The sequence below is a fragment of the Rhipicephalus sanguineus genome, chromosome 3 (genome assembly GCF_013339695.2).
Source record: "Rhipicephalus sanguineus isolate Rsan-2018 chromosome 3, BIME_Rsan_1.4, whole genome shotgun sequence".
Taxonomy (NCBI): Eukaryota; Metazoa; Arthropoda; class Arachnida; order Ixodida; family Ixodidae; genus Rhipicephalus; species Rhipicephalus sanguineus.
In genome coordinates, this window is record NC_051178.1 from 3,963,851 (window position 1) to 3,977,598 (window position 13,748).

The 13,748-nt window shown below is 45.5% G+C and overlaps 1 protein-coding gene across 1 annotated transcript in view; it reads right to left on the bottom strand.

Annotated features, from left to right (window-relative positions):
- The window catches only part of LOC119386412 (GATOR complex protein MIOS), a 727,447-nt gene extending 714,695 nt beyond the window's left edge, over nucleotides 1-12,752 (bottom strand). Inside the window, exon 1 of the mRNA XM_037653722.2 lies at nucleotides 12,561-12,752. The gene's annotated coding sequence lies outside the window, so the exon portion shown is untranslated. The remainder of the gene's footprint in view (nucleotides 1-12,560) is intronic.
- Nucleotides 12,753-13,748: the final 996 nt, after the last annotated feature.

Genomic DNA, 13,748 nt, shown 5'->3' on the forward strand with positions numbered 1-13,748 from the left:
AAAAGAATCGGCTATTTCAAGCCTTGACATCCGCCGCCGCATCTCTAGTCTCAGCCTTTTTCATAAGTTTTTCCACAGCACGCTTAGTCATCCCTACATTGCTCCACCGGCCCGCATATCTCACCGCACGTGTCATTCACTTCAAGATGCCCGGCCGCGGATTAAGACGACCACCTTTTCTATGTCCTCCTTTGTACGGACAGCAAAAGACTGGAATGACCTTCCCCACGATGTCGTCACCACTGAATGCTCATCATCATTTTTTGATCGTTTATGTGTCCATTTTTCAAGGTAAAAACTTGTGGCAATAAAAAAAAAATTATGTAATACCCCCTCGGGGGTCTCCTCCTCAGCCTCCCTTCCCCTTGCTGTAGATGGCTAGGCTATAGGTGGTTTTTCCTGCATAACGCCAAGCGACATGAGCCTATGACAACATACCACAGCCCGGGCCCCTAAAGTGCTCCGCACTTACAATGAAATTCTTGTAAAATGAACAATAATTTTATTTCACCAATGCCTCATAACTCTTCTAGCCCCATAATAAATACTGCTGTGTGTATTCGAACAAGGCACATAAGAAACTTAGCAATAAAATTGTGTACTATTTCCTGGCATGCTAGCAGGCATGCGTTTTGGTTCTGTAGCTCCCACAGCCATGTCAACAAAAGTTGTTCCCGAGCATAAAACATGATTGATTATGCTTAGATTTGCACCGATAGATTTCCCTTTTTTCTCATTACTTTCTGCCCTTCTACTCACTGCAAAGAGGCTCCTTACCTTACAAGTCACAAATAGGGAAATGATCTGATACTTCCATATCATGGGGAAGCAGTGCGAAAGACGAGGACAGAGTAAGGCACAGAAACAATCACGCGCTGCGCTGACTGGCAAGTGAATTTTATTGCGGCAAAGAACTTAAATAAATACACACATACATATATCAGCACCTCATCAATAACAACAAGAAAAAAATCATGCCATATCCACGAAGTGAATGATGATTGAGGAGCTGGCTCGGAGACAATCGGGTAAACCGTTGAATGCTCCGTACAATTCCTCTACTGTCATATAAAAGTGTCACACGTTGTTATAGTAGCGATTGTGGTCAGGTTGTTGTCGAACCACAAGCGGTCGCAGACCTTGCAGCTGTGGCCAAACGTGTGGTCGAGGAAATCGCGCTTGAAGCAGGCGTAGGCGCCACAAACTTCATGTAGTGACCGCTCTCAGCGCTTGGCTGCTGCATCCCGTCCCCGTACTTCTTCGAGGATCTCTTGCCGCTGCTTTCGCACTGCTTCGGCTTCGCGGGGCTTGTATCTTGGGGTCCACACGATGCTGACGTCTCTCTGCAGCCTCGCGAGCTCTCACCGCATGGTCTTGGCGGCAAGCCCATGCTGCTGCTGCCTTGTGAACCCTCCGCTCCGCTGCCTTGTCTTCTTCATTCACATTATTAGTATCGAAGCGCACTGCCGGAGTGGAGCGAGCGCCCCATGCTACAGTTGGCTATGCTATACGTGGTTTTGCCTGCATTAATATCATCATCAAGGCGCTCGAAGAACAAGAAGAAGAAGACTTCTCTTTCGCACAAGAGTGCGCATGCTACAGTTGGCTATCCTATATGTGGTTTTGCCTGCATTAATATCATCATCAAGGCGCTCGAAGAACAAGAAGAAGAAGACTTCTCTTTCGCACAAGCGTGCGCATGCTACAGTTGGCTATGCTATATGTGGTTTTGCCTGCATTAATATCATCATCAAGGCGCTCGAAGAACAAGAAGAAGAAGACTTCTCTTTCGCACAAGCGTGCGCATGCTACAGTTGGCTATGCTACATGTGGTTTTGCCTGCATTAATATCATCATCAAGGCGCTCGAAGAACAAGAAGAAGAAGACTTCTCTTTCGCACAAGCGTGCGCATGCTACAGTTGGCTATGCTATACGTGGTTTTGCCTGCATTAATGTCATCATCAAGGCGCTCGAAGAACAAGAAGAAGAAGACTTCTCTTTCGCACAAGCGTGCGCATGCTACAGTTGGCTATGCTATACGTGGTTTTGCCTGCATTAATATCATCATCAAGGCGCTCGAAGAACAAGAAGAAGAAGACTTCTCTTTCGCACAAGCGTGCGCATGCTACAGTTGGCTATGCTATACGTGGTTTTGCCTGCATTAATATCATCATCAAGGCGCTCGAAGAACAAGAAGAAGAAGACTTCTCTTTCGCACAGGCGTGCGCATGCTACAGTTGGCTATGCTATATGTGGTTTTGCCTGCATTAATATCATCATCAAGGCGCTCAAAGAACAAGAAGAAGAAGACTTCTCTTTCGCACAAGCGTGCGCATGCTACAGTTGGCTATGCTATACGTGGTTTTGCCTGCATTAATATCATCATCAAGGCGCTCGAAGAACAAGAAGAAGAAGACTTCTCTTTCGCCCAAGCGTGCGCATGCTACAGTTGGCTATGCTATATGTGGTTTTGCCTGCATTAATATCATCATCAAGGCGCTCGAAGAACAAGAAGAAGAAGACTTCTCTTTCGCACAAGCGTGCGCATGCTACAGTTGGCTATGCTATACGTGGTTTTGCCTGCATTAATATCATCATCAAGGCGCTCGAAGAACAAGAAGAAGAAGACTTCTCTTTCGCACAAGCGTGCGCATACTACAGTTGGCTATGCTATACGTGGTTTTGCCTGCATTAATATCATCATCAAGGCTCTCGAAGAACAAGAAGAAGAAGACTTCTCTTTCGCACAAGCGTGCGCATGCTACAGTTGGCTATGCTATACGTGGTTTTGCCTGCATTAATATCATCATCAAGGCGCTCGAAGAACAAGAAGAAGAAGACTTCCCTTTCGCACAGGCGTGCGCATGCTACAGTTGGCTATGCTATACGTGGTTTTGCCTGCATTAATATCATCATCAAGGCGCTCGAAGAACAAGAAGAAGAAGACTTCTCTTTCGCACAGGCGTGCGCATGCTACAGTTGACTATGCTATATGTGGTTTTGCCTGCATTAATATCATCATCAAGGCGCTCAAAGAACAAGAAGAAGAAGACTTCTCTTTCGCACAAGCGTGCGCATGCTACAGTTGGCTATGCTACATGTGGTTTTGCCTGCATTAATATCATCATCAAGGCGCTCGAAGAACAAGAAGAAGAAGACTTCTCTTTCGCACAAGCGTGCGCATGCTACAGTTGGCTATGCTATACGTGGTTTTGCCTGCATTAATGTCATCATCAAGGCGCTCGAAGAACAAGAAGAAGAAGACTTCTCTCTCGCACAAGCGTGCGCATGCTACAGTTGGCTATGCTATACGTGGTTTTGCCTGCATTAATATCATCATCAAGGCGCTCGAAGAACAAGAAGAAGAAGACTTCTCTTTCGCACAAGCGTGCGCATGCTACAGTTGGCTATGCTATACGTGGTTTTGCCTGCATTAATATCATCATCAAGGCGCTCGAAGAACAAGAAGAAGAAGACTTCTCTTTCGCACAAGCGTGCGCATGCTACAGTTGGCTATGCTATATGTGGTTTTGCCTGCATTAATATCATCATCAAGGCGCTCGAAGAACAAGAAGAAGAAGACTTCTCTTTCGCACAAGCGTGCGCATGCTACAGTTGGCTCTGCTATACGTGGTCTTGCCTGCATTAATATCATCATCAAGGCGCTCGAAGAACAAGAAGAAGAAGACTTCTCTTTCACACAAGCGTGCGCATGCTACAGTTGGCTATGCTATATGTGGTTTTGCCTGCATTAATATCATCATCAAGGTGCTCGAAGAACAAGAAGAAGAAGACTTCTCTTTCGCACAAGCGTGCGCATGCTACAGTTGGCTATGCTATAGGTGGTTTTGCCTGCATTAATATCATCATCAAGGCGCTCGAAGAACAAGAAGAAGAAGACTTCTCTTTCGCACAAGCGTGCGCATGCTACAGTTGGCTATGCTATAGGTGGTTTTGCCTGCATTAATATCATCATCAAGGCGCTCGAAGAACAACAAGAAGAAGACTTCTCTTTCGCACAAGCGTGCGCATGCTACAGTTGGCTATGCTATACGTGGTTTTGCCTGCATTAATATCATCATCAAGGCGCTCGAAGAACAACAAGAAGAAGACTTCTCTTTCGCACAAGCGTGCGCATGCTACAGTTGGCTATGCTATATGTGGTTTTGCCTGCATTAATATCATCATCAAGGCGCTCGAAGAACAAGAAGAAGAAGACTTCTCTTTCGCACAAGCGTGCGCATGCTACAGTTGGCTATGCTATATGTGGTTTTGCCTGCATTAATATCATCATCAAGGCGCTCGAAGAACAAGAAGAAGACTTCTCTTTCGCACAAGCGTGCGCATGCTACAGTTGGCTATGCTATACGTGGTTTTGCCTGCATTAATATCATCATCAAGGCGCTCGAAGAACAAGAAGAAGAAGACTTCTCTTTCGCACAAGCGTGCGCATGCTACAGTTGGCTATGCTATATGTGGTTTTGCCTGCATTAATATCATCATCAAGGCGCTCGAAGAACAAGAAGAAGAAGACTTCTCTTTCGCACAAGCGTGCGCATGCTACAGTTGGCTATGCTATATGTGGTTTTGCCTGCATTAATATCATCATCAAGGCGCTCGAAGAACAAGAAGAAGAAGACTTCTCTTTCGCACAAGCGTGCGCATGCTACAGTTGGCTATGCTATATGTGGTTTTGCCTGCATTAATATCATCATCAAGGCGCTCGAAAAACAAGAAGAAGAAGACTTCTCTTTCGCACAAGCGTGCGCATGCTACAGTTGGCTATGCTATACGTGGTTTTGCCTGCATTAATATCATCATCAAGGCGCTCGAAGAACAAGAAGAAGAAGACTTCTCTTTCGCACAAGCGTGCGCATGCTACAGTTGGCTATGCTATATGTGGTTTTGCCTGCATTAATATCATCATCAAGGCGCTCGAAGAACAAGAAGAAGAATTCTCTTTCGCACAAGCGTGCGCATGCTACAGTTGGCTATGCTATATGTGGTTTTGCCTGCATTAATATCATCATCAAGGCGCTCGAAGAACAAGAAGAAGACTTCTCTTTCGCACAAGCGTGCGCATGCTACAGTTGGCTATGCTATAGGTGGTTTTGCCTGCATTAATATCATCATCAAGGCGCTCGAAGAACAACAAGAAGAAGACTTCTCTTTCGCACAAGCGTGCGCATGCTACAGTTGGCTATGCTATATGTGGTTTTGCCTGCATTAATATCATCATCAAGGCGCTCGAAGAACAAGAAGAAGAAGACTTCTCTTTCGCACAAGCGTGCGCATGCTACAGTTGGCTATGCTATATGTGGTTTTGCCTGCATTAATATCATCATCAAGGCGCTCGAAGAACAAGAAGAAGACTTCTCTTTCGCACAAGCGTGCGCATGCTACAGTTGGCTATGCTATATGTGGTTTTGCCTGCATTGATATCATCATCAAGGCGCTCGAAGAACAAGAAGAAGACTTCTCTTTCGCACAAGCGTGCGCATGCTACAGTTGGCTATGCTATATGTGGTTTTGCCTGCATTAATATCATCATCAAGGCGCTCGAAGAACAAGAAGAAGACTTCTCTTTCGCACAAGCGTGCGCATGCTACAGTTGGCTATGCTATATGTGGTTTTGCCTGCATTAATATCATCATCAAGGCGCTCGAAGAACAAGAAGAAGAAGACTTCTCTTTCGCACAAGCGTGCGCATGCTACAGTTGGCTATGCTATATGTGGTTTTGCCTGCATTAATATCATCATCAAGGCGCTCGAAAAACAAGAAGAAGAAGACTTCTCTTTCGCACAAGCGTGTGCATGCTACAGTTGGCTATGCTATATGTGGTTTTGCCTGCATAAATATCATCATCAAGGCGCTCGAAGAACAAGAAGAAGAAGACTTCTCTTTCGCACAAGCGTGCGCATGCTACAGTTGGCTATGCTATATGTGGTTTTGCCTGCATTAATATCATCATCAAGGCGCTCGAAGAACAAGAAGAAGACTTCTCTTTCGCACAAGCGTGCGCATGCTACAGTTGGCTATGCTATATGTGGTTTTGCCTGCATTAATATCATCATCAAGGCGCTCGAAGAACAAGAAGAAGACTTCTCTTTCGCACAAGCGTGCGCATGCTACAGTTGGCTATGCTATATGTGGTTTTGCCTGCATTAATATCATCATCAAGGCGCTCGAAGAACAAGAAGAAGACTTCTCTTTCGCACAAGCGTGCGCATGCTACAGTTGGCTATGCTATATGTGGGTTTGCCTGCATTAATATCATCATCAAGGCGCTCGAAGAACAAGAAGAAGAAGACTTCTCTTTCGCACAAGCGTGCGCATGCTACAGTTGGCTATGCTATATGTGGTTTTGCCTGCATTAATATCATCATCAAGGCGCTCGAAGAACAAGAAGAAGACTTCTCTTTCGCACAAGCGCATGCTACAGTTGGCTATGCTATATGTGGTTTTGCCTGCATTAATATCATCATCAAGGCGCTCGAAGAACAAGAAGAAGAAGACTTCTCTTTCGCACAAGCGTGCGCATGCTACAGTTGGCTATGCTATATGTGGTTTTGCCTGCATTAATATTATCATGAAGGCGCTCGAAGAACAAGAAGAAGAAGACTTCTCTTTCGCACAAGCGTGCGCATGCTACAGTTGGCTATGCTATATGTGGTTTTGCCTGCATTAATATCATCATCAAGGCGCTCAAAGAACAAGAAATAGAAGACTTCTCTTCCACGCGAGCTGCGCCTGTAGCGGTCGCGCCTCTAGAACTAAGGTTACGCGTACAGCTCGGGACTTTGCCCCAGCTTAAGAACCTGGCGAGCCAGCTCCTAAAAACAAGGAAAGACATCATATGGCTCCCTTTTAGGGTGATTGTTTCTGAAAATTATGCATGGCAAAGGTGCGTTTCTGGGTTTTTAATGGACAAGCTTTTGCTGCTCGCTCCTATTAAACTGTACCAGATAAAGCGTTTTGATGATCACTTCATCCAATTCTTCGGGAACCGTCATCCGTCATTCACTCTTGACTAAAACAAAAACTACTTTGATTAAACTTTCTCTGGACAAAGTTGTTACGATTCTCAATCTTATGCGCTTTTCCGCTTGTTTCTTTCTTGGACCACCTTACAGTGCTACAGACGTCTCAACATAGGCCAATGTAGCGTTTATGCCAAGTTCAGGATTTTATTTTGGAGCCTATAAACCGTACACAGGCAAAACAAAAAATTTAGGAGATAGTACGTTTTATGGAGAGTTTTATAAAAATAATTTGTGTATTTGATCGACGATTGTGTTTTGTAAAAAAATTCCAGAAAACACGAAAATTTACTCAACTTTACCTACGCTCTAAGGAGTAAAAAATATAAAGCTACTACAAGGAACTGTCTTATAATGAAATAACGATGCTCAGAAAGCACGAAAAAGCAAGTCTTGAAAGAATGCCAGGAACGGTCGATTTATAGCAAATTTCTTTTTCGTACCTGGTTTTCCAACATTTCGTGAAGTTCAAATGGCGCTCACGTGCCCAAAAATTTTTTGCCGCTCAAATTATTTTGGGAAAATACTGTAGAACTAATGTCTATATGTGTGTAACTTTCTCAGATTTTTTTAGATAAAATGATTTTTCTCGAGCGCCCCGACTGGCACAGTTGGCGTGGAATGACCCAGCTATCTTTGCACAATTGAAATAACCTAAATCGTGCGAGCTGACTTATGTCCTCTTGAAACAATGTTGCAAAAAGGTTGCTTTTTTAACAAGAAGTTTGCTCGCAGTGCGAGAATGTATTCATGTGCAGTACACTGGATGGACACTAGGATGCAGTTGGCACGTATCGTGCTAAACATGGAGGAAAAAAAACGCCAGGCCTGCGAGAAAAGCACAGCACAGTCACAACGAAAGCTGGAAGAGCGGCATTTCTAGAGCCCGTTGTAAACTCTCTTGGGGCTACTAATAGAAGCACACTAGCAAGGTACCCCCTACGCCTTAAATCATCATTTTTGTGAAGTTGCGAAGCACCCACTACGCGATTATTCATCATTCTACGGAGAACCGAGGTACCAGCAACACATCTGTAAGGCATCATGTGCACTTTGTTGATGCGACGGCTGATCGTGATGAATTATGGCTGAGCCCTTTGTAATGGGTTGGAAGCTTTAAACGACCCACTAGTTACGTAATTTGCATTGTGTGACCCCTGCTCGTTATTTAACTCTCCTACCACGCTTTATAACATGTTAACGTGAGGGAGAGAGAGAGGGAAAGTATTTTATTGAGACCCTGAGGAACTCGATCATGGGGTCTTATGGGTTTACTTGACAACCAACAGAAGTGCACTTGCGAGGAACCCACTATGCTATAAATCATCATAATTTTTGTGAAGTAGGGAAACAGCCACTATGCCATTTTTCGTCATTCTGCGGAGAACCCTGGTACCCGCTAAGCACCTGTAAGGCATTATGTGTAATTTGTTGATGCTGTGCCTGATGATGATGAAGAATTACGGCAGAACCCTTTGTAATGAGCTGCAAGCATTCAACAATCCACTCGTTGTGCAATTCACATTGTGTGACACCTGGTTACAGAATTCGCATCGTGTGATGCCTGGTTGTTACTTTACTCTTCTACCACGCTACATTACACATGTTAATGTTGTTGCTTCCCGACGTGAAGCCTGCATAGTGTCTTTTTGAAAAGGAGTTTCAAGCACCGGCATGGCTCTAGCGTAGAATACTGGGCTCCCGCGCAGAGGGCCCAGGTTCGAACCCCGTTCCACGCTGGATATTTTTTATTATGTAGTTTCCTTTTTTTTTCGTGCGATAGCGGTTATGGACACTGGCGGCGGCAGACAACTACGGCGCCAAAAACGGCCGCTGTTGTGTTCTCATAACAGCTTTCGCTGTAAAAAGGAATTATGAGGGAGCGTCACATGACAGTCTTGAAGCCCAGCCATAAAAAATGAAGCAGGAGCATGCCGGGAATTCTACCAAGAGCATGAGAAGAGAGCAACGTCACAGGAGGCTGTCTTGTGGACACTAAGCATGCTCCCTCGTAGGTTTTTTTTTTCCCTTCGTGGTGCTGAACACCATGTGCGACAGTTAACCACGAGAAACTTTTTTTCTTTTTATCGGGTCAGAACAAACCGTTTTTGTGTTTTATAAGACAACTAACCTTCTGACAGAACCAAAAGCATACTGCTTTCAAGGAAGAAAGCAGACTGTGTGTACCCATAGGTTCAACAAATGAATCCCAGTGTCCAGTATAGTGGACATAATTCTCCCATGAAAACCATTGTATCTCCTTGATTTTTTTTGTATGCTTTTCAATAACCTCTTAGCTAAAAAGAACATTAAAAAATTTTGTTCTACCCCACGAAAAATTTGGGATGGAATAGGATATGAAGTGAATAGGCCAACATGCGAATGCCAGAGTTGTTTTAACTGTGCTTAAAGGGACACTAAAGAGAAACAATGAATTGGTTTAAATTGATAAAGTGTGCTCGGAGAACTCTTGTATAGTTTATTTCACCACCATAGGTTTATTATTAGAGGAGAAAACCAAGTTCAAAGTTTCATTTTTAAATTTCGCGCCGAACTTTGTAATTCACAACGTAAAAAATTTCAAAGAGCATTTAACATATTTTGGCGCCACTGGCTCGACGAAATTTCCACAAACTCGTTATGTCAAGTCTCTGGCCCCCCTCAGAGGACAATGTACTTCGATTTAACCGATTAGGAACTACGTAGGTCCAAGCAGACGCCGTCAAAAGTATGTGACGTCACGGCAAATGGTGCGGGAATTCCAAGGTGGCGTCGCCACCTGTATTTTCTTTTTGCGCGTTTTCTCGCTTATTAAGCATCTTCACACAGAAAGCGTGGTGTTTTTGGTATCGTGGAAGACTACTTTACTAATGCGAGAAAAATCGTTTTGCTCTTTAGTGTCCCTTTAATAAGCTGTACAGATTATGTAGTAATGTTAACAAGCATACTAATGAAGGCTTTGAACAACACCAAGAAACATGAATCACAGTTTGCTAAATGTGTCACGAACATTGTGTACAGCCTCCCCTTGACATGTGGGAAAATGTGTGAGGGCCAGACTGGACGCTATTTGAATGAAAGGCTTCGCGAACCCCAATATAATGTCACAAGAGCCATCAGCACCCATCTTGATGTTCACTGTAAACAGTGTGGCTGCCATCCTTGAGCTCAGTAAATGCGACGTGTCAGCCACTAACAGAAACCAACTGACGCGTGAGATACCCACAAAACTGCATTGTTAAATGGCCCCTAATCCACCCAGAGGTCGAAGTTTAGTGGTGGCGCGGCAGTTGTGCACGTGTCTACAGCGAACGCCAGCAGAGTTACACAAGTTTGATAACTGAAGCGTCGCTTTTCTTCGTGTCACTTCACTACACCGCACTCCGAGTGCTCCTAGTAGCTGTGCGAGGAGAAAGACCAGGAAGCGCACGCTCACAACCGACGTGTAGCTACCCCCACCGTGTAGCCCACAACCTAAAGAAGGTTGCAAACAAGTTCAAAATTTTGGTAGTTTTTTCAGCCCCTTTCAAGCTTGCGTTCTTTGTGCACTCAGATTAATAACCAAGAAACAAGGAAGATGACCTGTGGAACACAGCATGCCAAACCGTTTGTCAGGTACAAGGAAAGTGCAGTTTATCGGATCCCACTAACATGCAATCAGGTTTACATAGGACAAACAGGGCCACATTTGAACGAACGGCTGAGAGAGCACAAACGTTCTCGTGACAAAGGGACCAGGTCCAACCTGGTGATTCATCGTACAGCCTGCGGATGCATGCCTCGTTAAAGGAAATTTTGGTTCTGGACAAGAATTGAGACACTATTGCACACGAGCTCAAAGAAGCCTTCTTTATTGAAAGAAAGGGCCTAGATTGGGTCAGCGAACCTTTAGAAATGCGGTACCATTGAGAAGTGCCCTGTTTAGAAGTGCTTAGTTGAAGCGTGGAAACTTGGGCAAGTTGGTAGGTCATAATTGAATATACGAACAGCGCAACTGACAAGGTGTGTTGTTACCTTCCTTTGTCCTTGTCAGTTGCGCTGTTCATATATTCAATTATGCTTAGTTGAAAAAAACTTTGCAAATTAGTGTGGAGTACCGACCACACATGCCTGATGATTGGAAGAAGTGTCCTTTTTAATGGGGTACTTAGTTATAGCTGTTTATCAGTTTTATTGCTGTAATCCTTACATAATTTTATCTTTTTCATGTTACTTTGGGCATATAAACCACGTGTCATAGATTACGTCATCGTTCTTGTAAGAGTTACGTCATCATATACAATTGTTATGGCTTTCAGGTACACCGTGTGGTTATCTACCCATGTGATTACCGCTGCCAAAGTTTGAGCCTATATGAACGCCTGTTTTCTTCCAAGAGACAATCAGTTGTCAGTAAGCGCCTGTCCGTGTCACTCACTTCTGGTGTTTATTTACGTTCCTTGCCGCAATAAAGTTCAGTTTCCAGTTGGCGCTACATGTGGCTGTTTCTGTGCTTATTCTGTCATTGCCTTTCTGCTTTAAAGCAACTAGCCGACAAGTTCACCGTTCATGATATTCTGAAGTAGCCACTGTGCACAGCATATCTGCAAAGGTGCCTCAGACTGTCATCACATCAGGCCCGTAGCTAGGGGGGGGGGGGCTAAGGGCCCGGGCCCGCCCCCTCCCTCCCAAATTTTGGTGAAGTGTTTTTACCAAAAATAAATAATAAAAATAGGTGTTTTTCTCAAAAAGTCAAGGTTTTCAGCAAGTGCCCCCCCCCCCCGAAAAAAATTCCTAAATTCCTGGCTACGGGCCTGCATCACATACAGAGTTGTGGACCACCAGTGAAACCCGGAGATGTTGGTAAATATCAGGAAATGGTCACTAGGGCCGCTGTCAATGGTACCGTCAGTAGACTGCACCATGAGGTCTGTGGCACTCCATGAATCTGGTCGCCTAAAAAAAGCCGGGTCGCCATCGCACGCCACAGGCAAGCTCAGTCGCTGCTACAGGTCCCTTGCCTTCAGTATGCATAATGTTTTCTTTCCGCAGCCAATGATGTACTACGTACCGACACAGAAGCTTTGTATCTTTCTTTCTTTGTCGCAATAATGATTAGGGCTGAAAACATGGTTTGCGCGACAAACCATTATTGGGAGGTGCACTTATTGCAGCCAGTCGCCGTTTCGGCTTCAGAGAGCGCCGTAAAAGGCAGAACCCATGTGTTTTCATCGTAGACACAGCTGGCCGCATAACATGCGCGCGTCGTGCAGTACGGAGTGGATGTTTGGCGCTGCTGAAGCTGCCATCCGCTACTGGGAAGACTGTCAATCGCTCTCAAGATAGCGATTGTCAGTGGGCACGGTACTCTGGTTTTACATGGCAGCGGGTGCTTGTCGAACCGCTTAGAATTGTCTTCCTAACAGTTAACTCTGACGAAACTTGCAGTTTTAGCTGCAGATCCTGTTGTGTCCGCGTTTGCACGCCTACCTTCATTCAAGATAAAGCATGCGCTTCATTAGAGTCGGAGACATTTTACTTGCTTGCACTGGCGGTCAGTAGCCTCTTCTCGCTGCGTTTTCTCCGACGCTATGGTGCACTGGAGCACAGCTGGACGCTATCCGGTCGGAACCATAGACTCGCTGCGGTCGGCACCGTAGTACGCGCGCAACGACCCGCACAAAACACGCTGCCCGCCCAGAGATCCCAACAAGCCAACTATCGGTTTTATCCCCAGATGGAGTGATGGAGTGTCCAAAGCTAGAGTGCCTAAATGGATGGATGGATGGATGTACAGTGTCCTAGAATGGGGGCAGTGGGCTCACTGCCGTATCCCTGCGCCGCGCCGCCACGGCCCTCTCCGCGTCGACAGCTTGAGCGCCCGCCAGGGGCGCTGCCGCCAGTTTCTCCTGAAAACTCTTGCGGGGTGTGGAGCGCGTCCCCTTGGTCGGTGGGGGTTAGGCTGGTTACGCTGTAGTTGCGGGGGTATCAACAAACGCGGGGTTGGTGGCGGGGAGAGGGCCACCACAATGACACAAAAAGAGATCACAAAAAAGAAATGAGGAGGGGAGGGGGTCGAGCATTTCATTCTTTTTTTTTTTTAAACTGATCCAAGTAGTTGAAGCTACTGTTTCCATTTGTGTGTGCCCTGCAGCGCATGTTCACTCCGTTCATTCGCTTGAAAGACCTTTGTCGGCACCCCGCGTGCCGCTTTACTGCACTTATATATGCTTGTTTTTCTGAAGGATCGGCATCTGTGTCTATCCGCAAATCGCAACTGTCTCAAAGACGGCCCGCCGCTGCATCTGGACGGGAGGGACGCGCTTTTACGTGCAGAGAAATTTCTGGGGCTGCGTTTGACAACAAACAACAGCTGGACCCAACGAAGCTAGGAGTGACCGCAGAGTCAAGTGCGAAAGCAATAAAAGCAAGAAAACGCGCGAGGGTGGTGACAACAAAACCATACTCGTGCTTTAGTAAAAAAAAAGGGGGGGGGGGTGAGGGGTACTTCTAAAAAAATAATAAAGAATGCTGGTACGTCGCTGCTTGTTTCGCTATCGAAGTCCTAAGCACAGAACTATACTGACCGTTGAAACGGGCTGGATAGTGACGTACAGAAAAAGGAGATGTAGAGGGGGGCTGAAGTAGCTCTCATTAGGAAGCGGGGGAGGTCCAAAGGGATTGGGCTCTCTTTGGGATGCCCAAGTTGCTGGTAGGTCGACGTTGT